Below are 22535 nucleotides of genomic sequence, written 5' to 3'. Positions count from 1 at the left end.
ACCCAAAATGATACCCATCACACAAATTGGCAAAGTAATCCTTGAACTAAGAGAAAATATACCTTTACTAAAATCACAGGTAACAAACAATACAGACCAGAACAAATCACAATGGTTACAAAAACCACCAAGGATTAACACTGAAGCTACCAAATTAGGCAATACAGAAGGACAAGAAAACTTACTAAAACCTGTACTGGTAAACGAAATCAACCAAAAATACCCGGACTATGTTAAAATATATACCGATGGATCAAAAACAAACAACCCATCAAGAACAGCAGCAGCAATAGTCATCCCTTAATTCAATATACAAACGGGATCCAGATTACCTGACTATTGCTCCATTTACACCACTGCATTCTGGGCTATACTTGAATCACTACAATGGATCAAAGACAACCAAATACCTAAAGCAGTCATTATAAGCGATTCCCTAAGCATTATCAAATCGACCCAAAATCGCAATACACACTCTAAGGAATAATTCCTCGACAGAGCATGCGAATTAATCGACGATATCACCACAGCGCATACATTAGTCGCGCTCATGTGGATACCGTCGCACATTGGAATCTCTGGCAACGAAACAGCAGACAAAGTTGCAAAAAACAAACTAGAAGATCAAAACTCTATCACGCTTAACTATAGCTCTACAGAAGCAATAAGCTTCGCACAAACATATATAGACCAAACATGGCAATATTTTTGGAACTCCTCCACAAAAGGTAAAAAGCACCATGAAACCCCCAAAAACGTAGATATGAACATACAGCTACATAAGGGTACCTATTTAGAACAGAAAACCATAAACAGGATAATAACTGGAACAACTAAACTAGCAAGCAGTTTTGGAAGGTTTATAGGACCCAAACCAGCAACCATTAACTGCTTTAACTGCCACAACACCGAAGATCTACACAACGTATTCAATATATGTCCAAAATATAAACCCGCTCGGAAAATATTTATCAAACACCAAAAAGAGATTGGATCACCATACACATACCCAGAGTTACTTACGGACTCTAATAAAAATAAACATTCAGCATAAAAAATATAAATCAATTCATAAATTCAGCAGGACTTAGGAACAAAATATAATTGCTATCCCCACAAAACCAAAAGACCCAGTAACTAGCTAAATAAATTTAGAAGCCACCACATAAAACCCCATAACATATCATTCAATTTTATAAAGTGTTAATAAATAATTCACTTACGAAGCATCTATAAAAATCTAAGGAAACAGCAAAATCGGACGTCCTAGATTTCCTTAACGAACTGAGTAATCAGCTAGGATGCCGGTCCTAGATGTCCTTAACGAACCGTGTAATCGGCTAGGACTCCGGTCTCTTGCTAAATAAAGTATAAATAACAATCAATCTCTAAAAAATGTTAATCAATTTTATGGGTCAAAGTAAATGTTTTGCTAAATAATGAGACCATGACACCATCTTGTGATTAATATAAATAGCAAACTGAAAGGTTCGCATAATACTGGTGCAGGATTGCATTATACACGGACGGGACAACAAGGGATAGAAGTGAATGTTAAAGACTAAAATGAACAATGCTCAATTTGGTTACTTTAAATATATGTTTATACGTATTTTCTCCATGTGTGATGATTACATTACTGAGGAAATACTATTTCAAACGTTTTACAAATATCAAGAATACTCCTTATTTTACTATATACTAGTTATTACATAGTATTAAATTGCAACCTCAAATTAGGCATCTTCATTAGCTAAGGTTGGATATGTTACCCTGTCTAGCTAAGATGCAAAATAAGTTACTATTAGTAATTGGCATGAGTATAAATATTTCTTTCATAGATCTGTTGGATGAAACAATATATTAAATTATTACTTTAAGTATGTTCTGGTTATATACTAGAAACACATATGGCATGTTTCCATCATATTTCGTCTGTACGCCCATTATCACAAGTTTGTTAATCCTCTACCTCCTAAAATACGGATAGGATTATCATTACAAGTTAGCGTCCCATGGTCAAGATGGTCTTAAATGCAAATGCAGAGCATGAACGTGGTCTTGAGCTGATTTATTTTTCATCAGACTTGTCATGCGTGAGCATTGTACCTTTAATTATTTTTTGTTGGTTCTTACAAGTTGATGAAAATGTGATTTTTAATACGTAAACACTTGAAAAGTCTTAAAACTGCATTGATACAACTTGAAGTCAATCAACAGAGAGAGCGACTGGCGTTCCAAAATTATTGAAAGTCTACCAATTTAACATGCAATATGCTAATTACCAATCTAAACATGATCTCTGTCCATCAAATATTTTCAATTATTTCTAAAGCTAAGCATCACTTGTATCGGCATGATGCAGTTCTAGATGACATTATACTGTTTAAGAATTTATTTTCTGGTAGAAGGCAATAAACAGTTTTATTGTTAAATTTATCCAAGCAATTGTTTTACAAGTGTTTCTGTTTTCATCATGAAAAGTATATGCTATTGTATGGCACACAGGATATTAATGATACTGTATGGCACACAGAATACGGATGATACTATATGGCACACAGACTATTGATGATATTGTAAGGCACACATAATATTGATGATACTGTATGGTAGACAGAATATTGATGATACAGCTAATAATGCCCTGGTGACATTTGGATGGCTAATTAAAAATGTTAAATAAATACTTTAATCCTAATTTATTCTGAATTCTGATCTTCAGTTTCTGGAGGAATCTCACTTTCAGTAGTAGCATTGTGTGAGGATATATCAGTCTGAGTTTCTGATTCCCCAGCTGAGATTTGGTCTGGGTACATATCATCAAAACTTACATTACCCATGTCATTACCCAAATAAACAGGGAACGGGCGGACTTGAAACAAACACTCAGTTTTTTACATGCAAATAATGCTAACTACTAACAAAAGCGAACAGAATATTTAAGAAGCTACCAAAACGAAGTTCTTATAAATACACCTCTACCAAAGTTAAAAAAATGAATTTGCTTATAGACACACTTCTCATTTTAAACTTACTAACATACAATTGGCAATTGAATTAGTATTTCTTCTCTAGAGTGATGGGTTAGCCGCGAAAAGTGCTGTTTTTGTGGGAGAGGACTTATAACAATATTTTATCGTCTAATATTGCATCCCCGTTTGGCGACAGGCTTTCCCACAGGATAAGATATGTTTCTTTGGAAAGAGAAGGACATATGTTTCAGGTCTTCGGTCACTTTCAACATTTTGACAATCTCTATCTCTTCACGTTTGTGTATCAGGCTTTGCCTGACAAGATGTAAATTCACGTAAGCTTCTTCAGCTTGGCTAGTTTCGAACATATCTTCATAAGAGAATGAGTCCACATTGGATGGTCAGACTCGGTCGTTTAAATTTAAGTCGTTGTCGTCCATATGGGCATGTACGACTGGCTAATGCACCTTTTGGGACGGATTCACTTTTTTTTAGGGGGGAAGGAATGATGCCACATCCCGCAATTAATGCACTCATAGAGTGCTGTTGGATTAATCGACAGGTCTTGTGACAATATATACATTTCGACCTGCATGAACGGCTATCTCGAGTGTGATTGTATCCAACAAGCACTTAAGGTAAATAAATATATGCATATTTGTATTACTGCAGGATAAAACGTTTCGGAAGATTTTGCATTGATTTTATGACGTAATTCGTTTGTCCTGACTATTGTCATCTTATCTCATTGTCCCCGCACAACATGGTGAACAATTCAGGAGAAAATAAAATAGTCTACACTTTATCCTCCGTAAGTGTCATCAGTGACACCTTTCCTGACACTCTCCAAAGCTTTACCAAACAGTGCAATAAACCTGGTAGCAATCGTGCCTACCAAATCTTGACCGCTAAAATAATAGCCTGGGGGAATTATCAAGTTATGGATCAACGTTCGAGTGTGAGAGTTATATGTTTTATTCTCATATTTTACATTGGAATTCAAGTACGTTTGCACTTGTTCGTCTTAAATTTCGGAAGGATATTTCGGACTTGTGTCGGGCGAATGATTTCCACCAAAGCCACTTCCCAATGGGCTTCATGATCCAACTGGATGGACAATTTGGCAGGGAAAGACGATTTGGGTTTTAGGCACACGTTCTCCACACCACAACCACTCGGGTTGCTTTTGTAGCTCTTGCAAAGAAGATCTCGATGAAGGAGTGGTCACTCCGGTGGTAGCGGTTGTGTGGAAGGGCATGATGGTTATATCTTTGTATAGTAGATGACTTGCGAAACGTCTATCCAGGAATCAAAACTGGGAGGGTATCCTTTCCAGCATACGTTGACTTCTTTGACACAGCGTGTTCCAACCTTACGGGTTCTTCTTTCGAGAATGTTTTCGATATCATACACTTCCTCTTCTCTCTTGTTCTCGCGTTGTAGCTCGGACAAATAAAACGTTATTTTTGACACTTCCCCATTCATGTCTTCCAATTTGTTGTTGCAGGATAACGGCCACGCACTTGTCTAGTGACAATACACAATTCGGTGGTCCTGTTGGGTAATGCCCTTTGTCGAAAGTGAATTTGGATTTTACAATGCGCACCCATTCTCCTGCTACCAACATTCCACTTTTCGTGGGGACAGGCACAGTCTGGGACGTGCGACACAAACGACCAAAAACGGTCACATGCCATTGATGATCGATGCCCTCCACTTACATGTAAAGTTTTCGTCCTAGGGGTTTGTACAAAGTGCACGTGCCATGTTCTTGTAACCATCGTTGCACTTGAGGCTAAAGGAGACTTTGCAGCCGAGATTTGGCAGCACAAGACAATTTCTGAACTCTTCCCTAACCCGCAGGATGGAATGAATTGTAGTATATGCTGGTTAACATCTTCTCATTTTTGATAATATGTCACCCACTCTTCACTGATGCTACTTTGGATGGAGCGAGATGGTGGTTTGGAGATGTCTTTACGTGACCGATGTGCCACCTCTTTTCGTTGTTCACTTCTGGTTTCCTTTCTTTCATTTTCAATTATGTCGAAGGAGGAGTGGACAGCATTTTTTCACCCAAGCTTTCAGCTCATCTCGTTGGGGATTCGATGGAAGGGGTTCACAATCACGCTGCAACCTTCTTAGAAATGGGAGCTGCTGACGGTGTTTGAAAGACTTATCGTACCTATCCTTACTCAGGCATTCGTCGGGTTGAGTCTGTCTTGACCTTTGCGGGTGACGATGATGATGATGATGATGATAATGAACTCTTCATGAGGGCCCTAAAATCTCTCAGAGTGGGTAGAGCTCTTTCATCTAAAGCTTCCTGGTGAAAGAGTTATATTTGTTGAAAGAGCTGACAGTACGTTTGCGATTTTTCTATTTGGGACAAATCGTTTCACTCCATCAACGAGTGCAGTTCGTGTTGCAACTGGGACATCTTGGTCAAATGAGACTGGTAGTGAAATGATGGGTCCGTTGTTCTTGCCAACGATTCATGCATTCCATCCAAAGCCAGTTTTTGTCTTTCCTTTCGATTTCAATGGTCACATCTTAGATTTGTGGACTCCAGAGGTCTCCTTTATCTTATTGGTCCTTCTTATCATGCTCCCATGAGTCCATCCATCATTGTTACCAATACTCCATTCATCAAGTTTCCTAACAACCTATATTAAATACCTCCGCATTGTAACAACATCTTCTTTTGACGAATGGGTATTATTTTTTTTTACAAATGGCTAATCATTTCTTCTGGTGTTTAGACAAAGGTATCGTCCTTTCAAGAGATTTAAAAAAACATTCTCATACGGTGTCGATGACGTGTTTGGAGGCTGCTTTTGCGCATGGGCGGAGAAGCTTTGGACAGAACGGACAACATGTGCCAATGTTTGACTAAACGAGAAGGCAGTCGTTTCCTTTTCTTTCCTATGGAGTTCTAGAAGAGGAATGGCATCTGGATGGTGACGTCTTAATATATTCAGGAGCTCAAAAACACTGATTCCCATTCTTTACCTTACATCTGTTTTGTGCTGGAACACGTCGCCAATTATTGTCTTTAGGTCGTATCAGCTTGATAACAGACATCACGCGTCGTGTAGGGGTTCGCAACGGACTAAATGGTGACAGTTCATGCTGTGACAAATCCAGTACATTCTGTAACATGCATGATCCATCCTGGACTTTGATTTTTGGGGCAGTAACTTTGTGAGCAGCTCCCACTGCAGATAAAGAGGAGGATGTGTCACTGCTGGAGGAGAAGTGTTTGGAGACTCGGGTTTCCATTGCTTCATCAACTGAGGAAGGACGGCTGTCGAATTGGGTTTGGCGGGTATGATCAACAACGGAGAAGTGGAAGACTCTGAGGCTACTGGAGACGCAGCCACCGTTGCTGGAGTTGTGGTTTGCTAATGTAAGGAGTCTCTCTTCCGGGTAGAGACTGTTTTCTTGGGGCTTTTCTTTTTCTTTTTTATGTGAGGTTTTCTTTTTCTGGGGAAGTGACCTCGTCTTGACACCATTACTATATTTTTCTATGGGGATCGTTTGGCTTTGTGGGGAGTGACCATTTGTTTGGGGTAAAATATGGGGAGATTTGGGATCCCATTATCAGAGGTAGCTAATGATGACACCTCCTAGACAACCTCTACATCCATGTCTCAAACTAATTTCCTTTCTGGTTTAAGTGTCGATGCGAGGATCGGTCATTTGAGGCAAGGGTACTTTGTTTGTCTTATAAACGCGTTTGGTCTGATGATGATGTAAAAGATGCCTTTAAGTAATTGACATGATGTCACCGTAAACCATGGACAGACTTCTTTGAGACTGGCATCTAAGACACGAGCACGTATTTGTGGAATTTTTGCGACTGACGTCGTACAAGGCACGACTATGACGGGAAGATGATACTGAAGGGACGTCATGTTAACGCTGTGTGGGACAGTCCCAAAGAGTTCGAGGTTTTTATAGATTACTTTGTTAAGTCAACGACATGGACGTGTACAGGACAGGCCCTCTGTCTTGGCAGATGTTGTGAAACAAATAGGTACTAAATCGCAAATAATCGGCTGTGGTGGGTTTTAAATCCACAAGTAAATGGGCTTGTGGTGTTTGATTGCCATCGGCGTACGCCTGAGTCAGCCAAGGCGTTCCTAACTGTTTGGCTAAGAATTCAACTTGAGATGTATCATCAGTCCTTTTAAACAAGACCACGTAATGAGCATTCAGACTAATCTTGAGATGGGCTTTACTTTGTGGAACCAAACTTTGCGTAATGTATATGACACGTCTTTTGCGCGCAAGCCACAGTTTAAGTTCTTATTCGTCTTCTCCTAACATGTCGTCGAAAATGACCAGATGGGTTTGAATGGAATACCTTCCGCAAACACGATGGAATCACCTTGACTTTCTCGCAAAAGTCCGTACGCCGATTACCACTGTATAGCACCACACTATCCGCTGTGTTGGACGATTATTCAAATGATGTTTACGTTCGATCAAAAATTCGGTTTTGCCTGAACCGATGAGATTGGCAATTAGCATGTTAAAGGGCTAGCAAAGGTACAATGCATCATAACTGGCAAGATCTATGTGTTCGTCGCTGACTTTGAAAGTTAAAGAAGAGTGAGCAGAGACAGTAAAATAGTCATAGTGCAGGGAAATATTCTTTTAACACGAAGATACCCAAGACAAGAGTTTTAACACTTTTTTCGGGACACGTTTGTTGTTAAAATGGAACAACACGAAAGACAAAAATACATAAAAGCCAAGTGGTTAAGAACATCGATAAAAACACATTAAAATGATTAATATGAAATATAAACAAGTCACGGTACAACATGTGTTTGGTAACAACGGTGTCCTAGGGAAAGTGTGTAATGTTCTTAAAGTCTCTACATTGGGTACATTCACACAGAAGTCCTTCCGGAATGACCATTCGGGAATGTTCATGACAGTCCTGTTCTGAAGGGAGTGGTTCTCCTCGGTGACGGGTTACTTTGGTACTGCAACTAACACGGGTTTAAAAGTTAATTTTTTTCACGGGACGTTTGAATTTAGGATCAGATGTCTTGTACATCATTGACAACTTCTTAGGTCCAAGTCTCCAAACCTTAATTTATACAGTCACGTACATGTGTCCGGTGAGGGTGTAAGTCACAAGCTACACACACATCGTCATGCACATCTTCAGTACCTAAAAGATGAGGAATCTTTTTTCCCCGTAGAGGTCGTGACAGATGAAAACGCAAGGCTTTTAACAAAATATCATCATCCTGCTCATGTAAAGGGACTGATATCAAAACACTCTTCCTATAGTCACAACACCCTTGTAAACATGCAAATATGTTGACAAGCAAAAATTGATATCCAAACACTCTTCCTATAGCCACAACTACCCCTATAAACATGTTGACAGCCAATGACTGATATCAAAACACTCTTCCTATAGCCACAACTACCCTTGTAAATATGTTGACAGCCGATGACTGATATCAAAACACTCTTCCTATAGCCACAACTACACCTACAAACATGTTGACAGCCAATGACTGATATCAAAACACTCTTCCTATAGCCACAACTACCCCTATAAACATTGTTGACAGCCAATGACTGATATCAAAACACTCTTCCGATAGCCACAACTACCCTTGTAAACATGTTGACAGCCAATGACTGATATCCAAACACTCTTCCTATAGCCACAACTACCCCTATAAATATTGTTTACAGCCAATGACTGATATCAAAACACTCTTCCTATAGCCACAACTACCCTTGTAAAGATGTTGACAGCCAATGACTGATATCAAAACACTCTTCATACAGCCACACCTACCCCTATAAACATGTTGATAGCCAATGACTGATATCCAAACACTCTTCCTATAGCCACAAACACCCTTGTAAATATGTTGACAGCCAACGTCTGCTTCACTTTGTCTTCTACACATCCTAACAACACTTGCATTTACAAGTTACTGAAATTAAAGTAGTGTGTTGTGACCACTCTACTGTGTTAGCTAAACATACATCTTGTATTCAAGTGTTCTGTCTCATCTTATATTATCAAATATGGGTCACAGTACACTCGATTGGTTTGTACTCTAGAGCCCCAAAAACCCAAGTATGTGTGCATGTGGGCTGGATTCAGTATACATAGACTGATATAAATGATGATTAAACACACTCTTCAATGATAATACATATGACTTGTCCAAACTGTTAACTCCTCATTGCACTTGTCCAAACTGTTAACCCCTCAATGTACTTTTCCAAACTGTTAATCCATCATTGTACTTGACCAAACTGTCAATCCCTCATTGTACTTGTCAAAACTTTTAATGCCTTCTTTGCATCAGCCATCAGCCATTAGTTGCAGTTCACTGGATTTAGAGTACTTCATTGGGCATTCAATTAGATACAGCATGCATGTATGTCATATGTTTAACTTCATTCCATTGCATGTATGTTGATAAGGTCATCAAAAAAGTAAAGCCATTGTTTTATCTCTTCCACAGAATACAATATTATCTCCCATAAAAAGAGAGGAAGATATTATATATGCATATATCATTCCACATCTGGAATATTGATGTCCTCTCTATGGTAACAGTGATAAAGAAAATCAAGAACTACTGAAATTTCAAAACTGCAGATTCTCCATCTATAAATCTTTCAATAAAACATTTAAACAGAGAATGTTATTACTAGTCTATAGACTCGGATGACTTTCATTAAAATATTTAAACAGAGAATGTTATTACTAGTCCATAGACTCAAATGACTTTCAATGAAACTTTTAAACAGGGAATGTTATTACTAGTTTATAGACTTGTATGACTTTCAATAAAACAATTAAACAGAGAATGTTAAAACTAGTCTATCGACTCGGATTACTTTCATTAAAACACTTAAACAAAGAATGTTATTACTAATCTATAGACATATATGACTTTCATTAAAATATTTAAACAGAGAATGTTATTACTAGTCTATAGACTCATATGACTTTCAATGAAACATTTAAACAGAGAATGTTATTACTAGTCTATAGACTTGTATGACTTTCAATGCAACATTTAAACAGAGAATCTTATTACTAGTCTATAGACTCAAATAACTTTCATTAAAACATTTAAACAGAGAACGTTATTACTAGGCTATAGACTCATATGACTTTCATTAAAACATTTAAACAGAGAATGTTATTACTAGTCTATAGACTTGTATGACTTTCAATAAAACATTTAACAGAGAATGTTATTACTAGTCTATAGACTCATATGACTTTCAGGGAAACATTTAAACAGAGAATAGTATTACTAGTCTATACCTCAGATGACTTTCATTAAAACATTTAAACAGAGAATGTTATTACTAGTCTATAGACTTATATGCCTTTCATTAAAACATTTAAACAGAGATTGTTATTACTAGTCTATAGACTCATATGACTTTCATTAAAACATTTAAACAGAGAATGTTATTACTAGTCTATAGACTCATGACTTTCAATGAAACATTTAAACAGAGAATGTTATTACTAGTTTATAGACTCATATCACTTTCAATGAAACATTTAAACAGAGAATGTTATTACTAGTCTATAGACTCAGATGACTTTCAATAAAACATTTAAACAGGGAATGTTATTACTAGTCTATAGACTCACGACATTCAATGAAACATTTAAACAGAATGTTATTACTAGACTATAAACTCAGATTACTTTCATTAAAACATTTAAACAGAGAACGTTATTACTAGGATATAGACTCATATGACTTTCAATAAAACATTTAAACAGAGAATGTTATTACTAGTCTATAGACTTGTATGACTTTCAACAAAACATTCAAACAGAGAATGGCATTACTAGTCTATAGACTCATATGAGTTTCAATGAAACATTTAAACAGAGAATGTTATTACTAGTCTATAGACTCATGACTTTCAATGAAACATTTAAACAGAGAATGTTATTACTAGTCTATAGACTCATATGGCTTTCATTAAAATATTTAAACAGAGAATGTTATTACCAGTCTACAGACTCACATGGCTTTCAATGAAACATTTAAACAGAGAATGGTATTACTAGTCTATACCTCAGATGAGTTTCATTAAAACATTTAAACAAAGAATGTTTTACTAGTTTATAGACTCATATGACATTCATTAAAATATTTAAACAGAGAATGTTATTAGTAGTCTGTAGACTCATATGACTTTCAATGAAACATTTAAACAGAGAATGTTATTACTAGTCTATAGACTCATATGACTTTCATTAAAATATTTAAACAGAGAATGTTATTACTAGTCTATAGACTCATGACATTCAATGAAACGTTTAAACAGAGAATAGTATTACTAGTCTATACCTCAGATGACTTTCATTAAAACATTTAAACAGAGAATGTTATTACTAGTCTATAGACTCATGACTTTCAATGAAACATTTAAACTGAGAATGTTATTACTAGTCTATGGACTCAGATGACTTTCAATGAAACATTTAAACAGAATGTTATTACTAGTCTATAGACTCAGATGACTTTCAATAAAACATTTAAACAGAGAATGTTATTACTAGGCTATAGACTCAGATGACCTTCAATAAAACATTTAAACAGAGAATGTTATTACTAGTCTATAGACTCATATGACTTTCATTAAAACATTTAAACAGAGAATGTTATTGCTAGTCTATAGACTCACATGACTTTCAATGAAACATTTAAACAGAGAATAGTATTGCTAGTCTATACCTCAGATGACTTTCATTGAAACATTTAAACAGAGAATGTTATTACTAGTCTATAGACTCATATGACTTTCATTAAAATATTTAAACAGAGAATGTTATTACTAGTCTATAGACTCATATGACTTTCAATGAAACATTTAAACAGAGAATGTTATTACTAGTCTATAGACTCATATGACTTTCATTAAAACATTTAAACAGAGAATGTTATTACTAGTCTATAGACTCACATGGCTTTCAATGAAACATTTAAACAGAGAATAGTATTGCTAGTCTATACCTCAGATGACTTTCATTAAAACATTTAAACAGAGAATGTGATTTCTAGTCTATAGACTCATATGACTTTCATTAAAATATTTAAACAGAAAATGTTATTACTAGTCTATAGACTCATCTGACTTTCTTTAAAACATTTAAACAGAGAATGTTATTACTAGTCTATAGACTCATATGACTTTCAATGAAACATTTAAACAGAAAATGTTATTACTAGTCTATAGACTCATATGACTTTCAATGAAACATGTAAACAGAGAATGTTATTACTAGTCTATAGACTCATATGACTTTCAATGAAACATTTAAACAGAGAATGTTATTACTAGTCTATAGACTCAGATGACTTTCATTAAAACTTTTAAACAGAGAATGTTATTACTAGTCTATAGACTCATATGACTTTCATTGAACATTTAAGCAGAGAATGTTATTACTAGTCTATAGACTCAGATGACTTGTTTATTATGATACAAATAAGTGGAAATTGTAAAGATGTAAAAATTAAATTCACAAATAAAAATTAATATATATCTAAACCTAGTTCTGCATTTGTAAGTTTAACTTTTCATAAAGTTAAATTTTAGAACTCAAATTCACCCTTTGCAAGTCATCATACCTTCTAGACAGCAAGATGTAAACAATGCACAGATCAATTTAATCAGTGAGAGAACAATTTCAAGCAATACACAGATCAAGTTAATCAGTGAGAGAACAACTTCAAGCAATACACAGATCAATTTAATCAGTGAGAGAACAACTTCAAGCAATATACAGATCAAGTTAATCAGTGAGAGAACAACTTCAAGCAATACACATATCAATTTAATCAGTGAGAGAACAACTTCAAGCAATACACAGATCAATTTAATCAGTGAGAGAACAACTTCAAGCAATACACAGATCAATTTAATCAGTGAGAGAACAACTTCAAGCAATATACAGATCAATTTAGTCAGTACGAGAACGTCAACCAATGGAAAGATCAGTTAATTCACTGAGAGAACAATGTGAAAAAATCCAGAGATGATTTTAGTCAGTGAGAGTTCAACTTCAAACAACGCACAATTCAATTTAGTCAGTGAGAGAACAATGTCAAACAATGCACAGATCAATTTAGTCACTGAGAGAACAACATCAAACAATGCACAAATCTATTTAATCAGTGAAGGAATAACTTCAAACAATGCACAGATCTGTTTAGTCGGTGAGGGAATAACCTAAATCAGTGCACTGATGAATTTAGTCAGTAATGGAACAACCTAAACAATGCAGTGATGAGTTTAGTCATTGAGAGAACAACCTAAATCAGTGCACAGATGAATTTAGTCAGTAATGGAACAACCTAAACAGTGTACTGATGAATTTAGTCGGTAAGGGAGCAACCTAAAACAGTGTACTGATGAATTTAGTTAGTAAGGGAACAACCTAAAACATTGCAATGATGAATTTAGTCAGTAAGGGAACACCTAACACAGTGAAATGATGAATTTAGTCAGTAAGGGAAGAACCTAAAACAGTGAAAGGATGAATTTAGTCAGAAAGGGAACAACCTAAAACATTGCAATGATGAATTTAGTCAGAAAGAGAACAGCCTAAAACATTGCAATGATGAATTTAGTCAGTAAGGGAACAACCTAAAACCTTGCAATGATGAATTTAGTCAGTGAGGGAACAAAGTCAAACAAAGCAATGAATAATTCAGTCAGTGAGGGAACTACTTCAAACAATGCAATGATTAGTGTAAATGACTACCTCATTACAATTCCCTTAACTAGGACTGTACATGCAAATAACAATAAACTGTTTTGTTTTATTACACACATCACATTAGTGTAAATGACTATATCAGTACAGCTACCTTAGCCACGAATGTATATGCAAACATCAATGAACTGTTTTGTTTTATTACACACATCACATTAATGTAAATGACTAGCTCATTACAGCTTCCTTAACTAGGACTGTTTATAAAATCATCAATAAAATGCTTTGTTTTATTACACAAAATTCACATCACATTAGTGTAAATGATTATCTCCCTCTCACAGCTCTCCTAACGTATATAATAATCATTAGCAATGAAATGGTGTTTTGTTACATGAGACACATGTCACCCCAGTGTGAATAATTGCTCCAGTCTCATGGTTCTGGTGACATACATACACTCATCCTAAAAAAAAACTGCTGTCTTGTTATATGAGACACATGTCAAATTAGTATGAACGATTTACCTAGTCTAATGGTTTTTGTGACATAAATACACTCATTCTCAATAAACTGTTCTGTCTTGTTGCATGAGAAATGTGACTTTAGTGTGAATGATTGACTGAGTCTCACTGCTCTTGTGACATATGCACAATCTAATCCATATCAACACACTGTTTGCTACATGAGACTAGTAACATCTGTGTGAATGACTGACTCAGTCTCACTGCTCTTGTGACATATGCACAATCTAATCCATATCAACAAAATGTTTGCTACATGAGACTAGTGACATCTGTGTGGAAAACCAATGCAGTCTTACAGCTAACGTAAAACACATGCATACATAACAATCAAAAAAGTATACTGTTTTATTACACGAGACATGTATTACATTAGTGTAAATGATTGACTCAATCTTAGAGTTCCCATAACACTGACACAATCAGTATCAATAGATTTTGCTGTTGTGTTACATTTACACTGTATACATTAAGTACTTGTCACATAGAGAATAAAAACAAAATCCAGTTTCCAAATTGTATATGCTTTGTTCCCAATAAATATGACATGGTATAAAGACATGTTACATGCAAATCAAATGTTTCTCCCTGACTGTATCTACATTTCTATATGGACACTGAAAATAAGAATAATACTTGACCTGTATGAAAGAAAATTCCTATATGGACACTGAAAAATGTCCTTTTAAGTATCTTCTGCTTCTAAAGTTTTTACACGAAAAATGACAATAAATATTTCACCTAAACCTAATATCCCTGCCCAAGCATGACTAGTTCATGAAGGATACGAGTTAGTTTCCAACTAACTCTATTGTTCCTACCCAGGAACCAATTAAATGCAGGATGACAAAAAGATGTCCCTTCACTTTGCCTCATGCCCAAATAAAATGTGGGCTGACAAGAAAGCATCCCTACAACTTGCCCCAACCAAATACAGGCTGACAAAAATGCATCCCTGCATCTTGTCCAAACCAAATGTGGGATAACAAAAAGACGTCCCAGCACCTTGCCCCAACCAAAAGTGGGATGTCAAAAAGACATACCTACACCTTGCCCAAACCAAGTGTGGGATGTCAAAAAGATAGCTTGATGACTGCATGAAGGATTAAAATTCACGTTTTCAGCTACTGTACCTTGCCCAAAATGAATGTGGAATCACTTCAAAATATTTAGATATATAACAAAATTCGAGGTTTGGATGGTTTTGTCTGTGATGAAGAAAATGCATCATGATACTTAACAATGGTTTCTTCTGTAAGTTTTGGAACCTTCGTTTACAAATAAGAATAGCAGCAAAGGATAAATATTCTAAAGAAAAGTAAAACATATAACATCAAACAATGAACAGAACAATTTAGTCAGTGAGAGAACATCATCAAACAATGCACAGATCTATTTAACCAGTGAAGGAATAACTTCAATCAATGCACAGATCAATTTAGTCAGTGAGGAAATAACTTCCAAAATTCCACAGATCCATTTAGCCAGCGAAACAACAACCTCAAACAATGCAGTGATGAGATTAGTCATCGAGAGAACAACCCAAAAACAGTGCACTGCTGAATTTAGCCAGTAATGGAACAACCTTAAAGAGTGCACTGATGAATTTAGTCAATAATGAAACAACCTAACACAGTGCAATGACGAATTTAGTCAGTAAGGGAACAACCTAAAACAGTGCTCTGATGAATTTAGTCAGTAAGAGAACAATATAAAACAGTGCAATAATGAATTTAGTCAGTGAGGGAACTACTTCAAACAATGCAATGATTAGTACAAATGACTACCTCATTACAACTCCCTTAACTAGGATTGTAAATGCAAATAACAATAAACTGTTTTGTTACACACATCACATTAGTGTAAATGACTACCTCCTTACAACTCCCTTAACTAGGACTGTAAATGCAAATATCAATAAACTGTTTTGTTACACACATCACATTAGTGTAAATGACTAACTCATTACAGCTACCTTAACCGTGACTATCTATGCAAACATCAATAAAATGCGATGTTTTATTACACAAAATACATATCACATTAGTGTAAATGATTATCTCCATCTCACAGCTCTCCTAACATATATAATAATCATTAGCAATGAAACGGTGTTTAGTTACATGAGACACATGTCACCCCAGTGTGAATAATTGTCCCAGTCTCATGGTTCTGGTGACATACATACACTCATTCTCAAACAACTGCTGTCTTGTTACATGAGACACATGTGACCTTAGTGTGAATGACTGACTCAGTCTCACTGTTCTTGTGACATGTAACAAATATAATTCATATCAACACACTGTTTGCTACATGAGACTAGTAACATCTGTGTGAATGACTGACTCAATCTCACTGCTCTTGTGACATATGCACAATCAAATCCATATCAACACACTGTTTGCTACATGAGACTAGTAACATCTGTGTGAATGACTGACTCAGTCTCACTGCTCTTGTGACATATGCACAATCTAATCCATATCAACAAAATGTTTGCTACATGAGACTAGTGACATCTGTGTAGATGACCAATGCAGTCTTACAGCTAAAGTAAAATACATGCATAAATAACAATCAAAAAATTATACTGTTTTATTACACGAGACATGTATTACATTAGTGTAAATGATTGACTCAATCTTAGAGTTCCCATAACACTGACAAAATCAGTATCAATATATTTTGCTGTTGTGTTACAATTTCACTGTATACATTAAGTACTTGTCACATAGAGAATAAAAACAAAATCCAGTTTCCAAATTGTATATGCTTTGTTCCCAATAAATATGACATGGTATAAAGACATGTTACATGCAAATCAAATGTTTCTCCCTGACTGTATCTACATTTCTATATGGACACTGAAAATAAGAATAATACTTGACCTGTATGAAAGAAAATTCCTATATGGACACTGAAAAATGTCCTTTTAAGTATCTTCTACTTCTAAAGTTTTTACACGAAAAATGACAATAAATATTTCACCTAAACCTAATATCCCTGCCCAAGCATGACTAGTTCATGAAGGATACGAGTTAGTTTCCAACTAACTCTATTGTCCCTACCCAGGAACCAATTAAATGCAGGATGACAAAAAGATGTCCCTACACTTTGCCTCATGCCCAAATAAAATGTGGGCTGACAAGAAAGCATCCCTACAACTTGCCCCAACCAAATACAGGCTGACAAAAATGCATCCCTGCATCTTGTCCAAACCAAATGTGGGATAACAAAAAGACGTCCCAGCACCTTGCCCCAACCAAAAGTGGGATGTCAAAAAGACATACCTACACCTTGCCCAAACCAAGTGCGGGATGTCAAAAAGATAGCTTGATGACTGCATGAAGGATTAAAATTCACGTTTTCAGCTACTGTACCTTGCCCAAAATGAATGTGGAATCACTTCAAAATATTTAGATATATAACAAAATTCGAGGTTTGGATGGTTTTGTCTGTGATGAAGAAAATGCATCATGATACTTAGCAATGGTTTGTTCTGTAAGTTTTGGAACCTTCGTTTACAAATAAGAATAGCAGCAAAGGATAAATATTCTAAAGAAAAGTAAAACATATAACATCAAACAATGAACAGATCAATTTAGTCAGTGAGAGAACATCATCAAACAATGCACAGATCTATTTAACCAGTGAAGGAATAACTTCAATCAATGCACAGATCAATTTAGTCAGTGAGGAAATAACTTCCAAAATTCCACAGATCCATTTAGCCAGCGAAACAACAACCTCAAACAATGCAGTGATGAGATTAGTCATCGAGAGAACAACCCAAAAACAGTGCACTGCTGAATTTAGCCAGTAATGGAACAACCTAAAAGAGTGCACTGATGAATTTAGTCAATAATGGAACAACCTAACACAGTGCAATGATGAATTTAGTCAGTAAGGGAACAACCTAAAACAGTGCTCTGATGAATTTAGTCAGTAAGAGAACAATATAAAACAGTGCAATAATGAATTTAGTCAGTGAGGGAACTACTTCAAACAATGCAATGATTAGTGCAAATGACTACCTCATTACAACTCCCTTTACTAGGACTGTAAATGCAAATAACAATAAACTGTTTTGTTACACACATCACATTAGTGTAAATGACTACCTCCTTACAACTCCCTTAACTAGGACTGTAAATGCAAATATCAATAAACTGTTTTGTTACACACATCACATTAGTGTAAATGACTAACTCATTACAGCTACCTTAACCGTGACTATCTATGCAAACATCAATAAAATGCGATGTTTTATTACACAAAATACATATCACATTAGTGTAAATGATTATCTCCATCTCACAGCTCTCCTAACATATATAATAATCATTAGCAATGAAACGGTGTTTAGTTACATGAGACACATATCACCCCAGTGTGAATAATTGTCCCAATCTCATGGTTCTGGTGACATACATACACTCATTCTCAAACAACTGCTGTCTTGTTACATGAGACACATGTGACCTTAGTGTGAATGACTGACTCAGTCTCACTGCTCTTGTGACATGTAACAAATATAATTCATATCAACACACTGTTTGCTACATGAGACTAGTAACATCTGTGTGAATGACTGACTCAATCTCACTGCTCTTGTGACATATGCACAATCAAATCCATATCAACACACTGTTTGCTACATGAGACTAGTAACATCTGTGTGAATGACTGACTCAGTCTCACTGCTCTTGTGACATATGCACAATCTAATCCATATCAACAAAATGTTTGCTACATGAGACTAGTGACATCTGTGTAGATGACCAATGCAGTCTTACAGCTAAAGTAAAATACATGCATAAATAACAATCAAAAAATTATACTGTTTTATTACACGATACATGTATTGCATTAGTGTAAATGATTGACTCAATCTTAGAGTTCCCATAACACTGACAAAATCAGTATCAATATATTTTGCTGTTGTGTTACAATTTCACTGTATACATTAAGTACTTGTCACATAGAGAATAAAAACAAAATCCAGTTTCCAAATTGTATATGCTTTGTTCCCAATAAATATGACATGGTATAAAGACATGTTACATGCAAATCAAATGTTTCTCCCTGACTGTATCTACATTTCTATATGGAGACTGAAAACAAGAATAATACTTGACCTGTATGAAAGAAAATTCCTATATGGACACTGAAAAATGTCCTTTTTAGTATCTTCTGCTTCTAAAGTTTTTACACGAAAATGACAATAAATGTTTCACCTAAACCTAATATCCCTGCCCAAGCATGAATAGTTCATGAAGGATACGAGTTAGTTTCCAACTATCTCTATCGTCCCTACCCAGGAACCAATTAAATGCAGGATGACAAAAAGATGTCCCTACACTTTGCCTCATGCCCAAATAAAATGTGGGCTGACAAGAAAACATCCCTACACCTTTACCCAACCAAATACAGGTTGACAGAAAAGCATACCTGCACCTTGTCCAAACCAAATGCGGGATAACTCAAAGACGTCCCAGCACCTTGCCCAAAGTAAATGCGGATGACAAAAAGACATCCCAAAAACCTTGTCCATACCAAATGCGGGATGCCAAAAAAACAAAACTTAACTGGTTCATGACGGATAAGAGTCAACAAACTCTATTAAGTCCCTGCCCACCGACCAATTAAATTCTGGATGACAAAAAGATGTCCCTAAACTTTGCCCCGTGCCAAAACAAATGTGGGCTGACAAGAAAGCATCCCTACACCTTGCCCCAACCAAATACAGGCTGACAAAAATGCATCCCTGCATCTTGCCCAAACCAAATGTGGGAAAACAAAAAGACGTCCCAGCACCTTGTCCAAACCAAAAGTGGGATGTCAAAAAGACATACCTACACCTTGCCCAAACCAAGTGCGGGATGTCAAAAGATAACATGATGACTGCATGAATATACATGACATGGTATGAAGAATTGCTACATGCAATTTCAAATGTTTCTCCCTGTCTGTATCTACATTTGTATCTGTACACTGGAAATAAGAATAATACTTGACCTGTCTGTATCTACATTCGTATCTGTACACTGGAAATAATAATAATACTTGACCTGTCTGTATATACATTCGTATCTGTACACTGGAAATAATAATAATACTTGACCTGTCTGTATCTACATTCGTATTTGTACACTGGAAATAAGAATAACACTTGAACTGTCTGAAACTACATTCCTATCTGTACACTGGAAATAAGAATACTTGACCTGTCTGAAACTACATTCCTATCTATATACTGGAAATAAGAATAATACTTGACCTGTCTGTATCTACATTCCTATCTGTACACTGGATATAAGAATACTTGACCTGTCGGTATCTACATTCCTATCTGTACACTGGAAATAAGAACACTTGACCTGTCGGTATCTAAATCCAAATAGAGGCGGGATAACAAAAAGACACCCTACACCTTACCCAAACCAAGTATAGGCTGATAAAAAAGCATCCCTGCACATTGCCCAAACCAAATGCGGGATAACAAAAAGAAGTGCCAGCATACCTTGCTCAAATAAATGCGGGATGACAAAAAGACATCCCAAAAACATTGTTCAAACCAAATGCGGGATGACAAAAAGATGTTCCTACACCTTGCCCAAACTAAATGCGGGATACCAAACAATAACTTGATGGCTGCATGTAGGATTAAAATTCACCTAAAATTTTCACCTTAACCTAATGTACCTTGCCCAAAATGAATGTGGAATCACTTCAAAATATCCAGATATATATTAAAAAATTCGAGGTATGGATGGTTTTGTCTGTCATGAAGAAAATGCATCATGATACTTAGCAATTCTTTCTTCTGTAAGTTTTGGAACCTTTGTTTACAAATAAGAAGAGCAGCAAAGTATAAATATTCTAAAGAAAAGTAAAACATATAGAAAGAAAACTGAAAGAGAATTTACGAAAATCTTATCCTCTCCACACTCCTTTAAGCTTGCGTCCAAAAGGAGCTCGTTACAAATGAAAATACGAAAACAAGTAGCTGAATAGGTGAAATGGACTGTGGAGTGGGGTCCAACGACTGTAACTTAAAGGACATACCATTTAGTGATTTTTCTTTTTTTTTTAATTTTCTCGTCTTTTTCCTCAAGGTAAATTTCTTGTCAGTCGGAAAATGGAAAACCAATGCTAAGATTCATTTCCCGTCTGCCAGTCAAGAGAATGACAGGGGTGCTGTCATTACTTTTGCCATATTTACCGACGAAAATGAGTGCCGTTCATATACAATATTCATTTCATTTGTAACCAGTCTGTGTGGGGTGGCATTCTGTTTAACATATTTTGCCTACCTCAAATCTTCCGTTTTTCTCTCGGTACTTCTTGGTTCCGATATATCACACCACTAAAGAGTTGTCAAAGTTGTGTGAAAGTGAGTATCACACCTGTTTGGGTTGAAAATCAATCAGCCCCTCCTTGTTTTCGTCTGAATTTCTTCCAGGATGTGTGCTGGCAAGCGACATCTGGTGGACAGGTAAATTACAACAAGACGATAGTACTTGTAAGGGGATGTAACCATTGTTTTAGGGCTTTCAAGTTGGACAGAACCAGAAGCAAATGTTTACCCAAGTCAGATATCAGGGAAATAGGGATAATTTATTTATATACTAATGCAATGTACACCACAAAATATGCAAATATTCAACTTAATTTTTGTAATGGGAAATTTGTACGATATAATATCGTATATATAATACATGTGAGTATATTATAACATAGTAAATATATAACTCATGTGAGTATATTATAACACATTAAATCTATAGCACGTGTAAGTACAGCATAACATAGTAAATCTATAGCACGTGTGAGTATAGTATAGCATGGTAAACGATGACACATTAACGACAAAGGGTACTTCCTATCTTACACGTTAAAAAGGTCATAGGAACACCTGGAATTTATCATTAAGCCGCCATATTGAAATTCATAGTGACAATATGGGAATGCTTTATTAATATGTACAAAGGTTTAACATTACGTGTGATTAATGGATAAGAGTAGTTTAACATGAATCCTCCGTTTTTGGGGGATGAGTGGGGGGTGTTTGTTTTATTGGGGGGGATTATGGGTACAAGGAGAACTCCTATGTAAAACGGGGTAAATCGGATACCCTTTTCATTTATAAGTTTCTGAGGACCATTTATATTTGGTTATATTGTCGAATATATTACATGGCAGCGTGTTACGATGTGGCGTGTGTTAAAATTTTATTGCGTGTGAAATATTCACTCGCGATAAAAACAACAACAAAGA

General features: G+C 35.8%; 1 long non-coding RNA gene across 2 annotated transcripts in view; it reads right to left on the bottom strand.

The window, feature by feature from the left end:
- LOC149770710 (uncharacterized) overlaps nt 1–21722 on the bottom strand; it is a 94861-nt gene extending 73139 nt beyond the window's left edge. For both annotated transcript variants that reach the window (XR_016418495.1, XR_016418494.1), the window contains exon 1: nt 21572–21722. This is a non-coding gene — a long non-coding RNA (uncharacterized LOC149770710). The remainder of the gene's footprint in view (nt 1–21571) is intronic.
- Between the last annotated feature and the right edge of the window lie 813 nt (nt 21723–22535).

This window comes from Sinohyriopsis cumingii, unplaced genomic scaffold (genome assembly GCF_028554795.1).
Source record: "Sinohyriopsis cumingii isolate HCF-2022 unplaced genomic scaffold, ASM2855479v2 utg002465l, whole genome shotgun sequence".
Lineage (NCBI taxonomy): Eukaryota > Metazoa > Mollusca > Bivalvia > Unionida > Unionidae > Sinohyriopsis > Sinohyriopsis cumingii.
The sequence above is the reverse complement of the archived record's forward strand: the minus strand, read 5'-3'. Positions and strand labels throughout refer to the sequence as shown.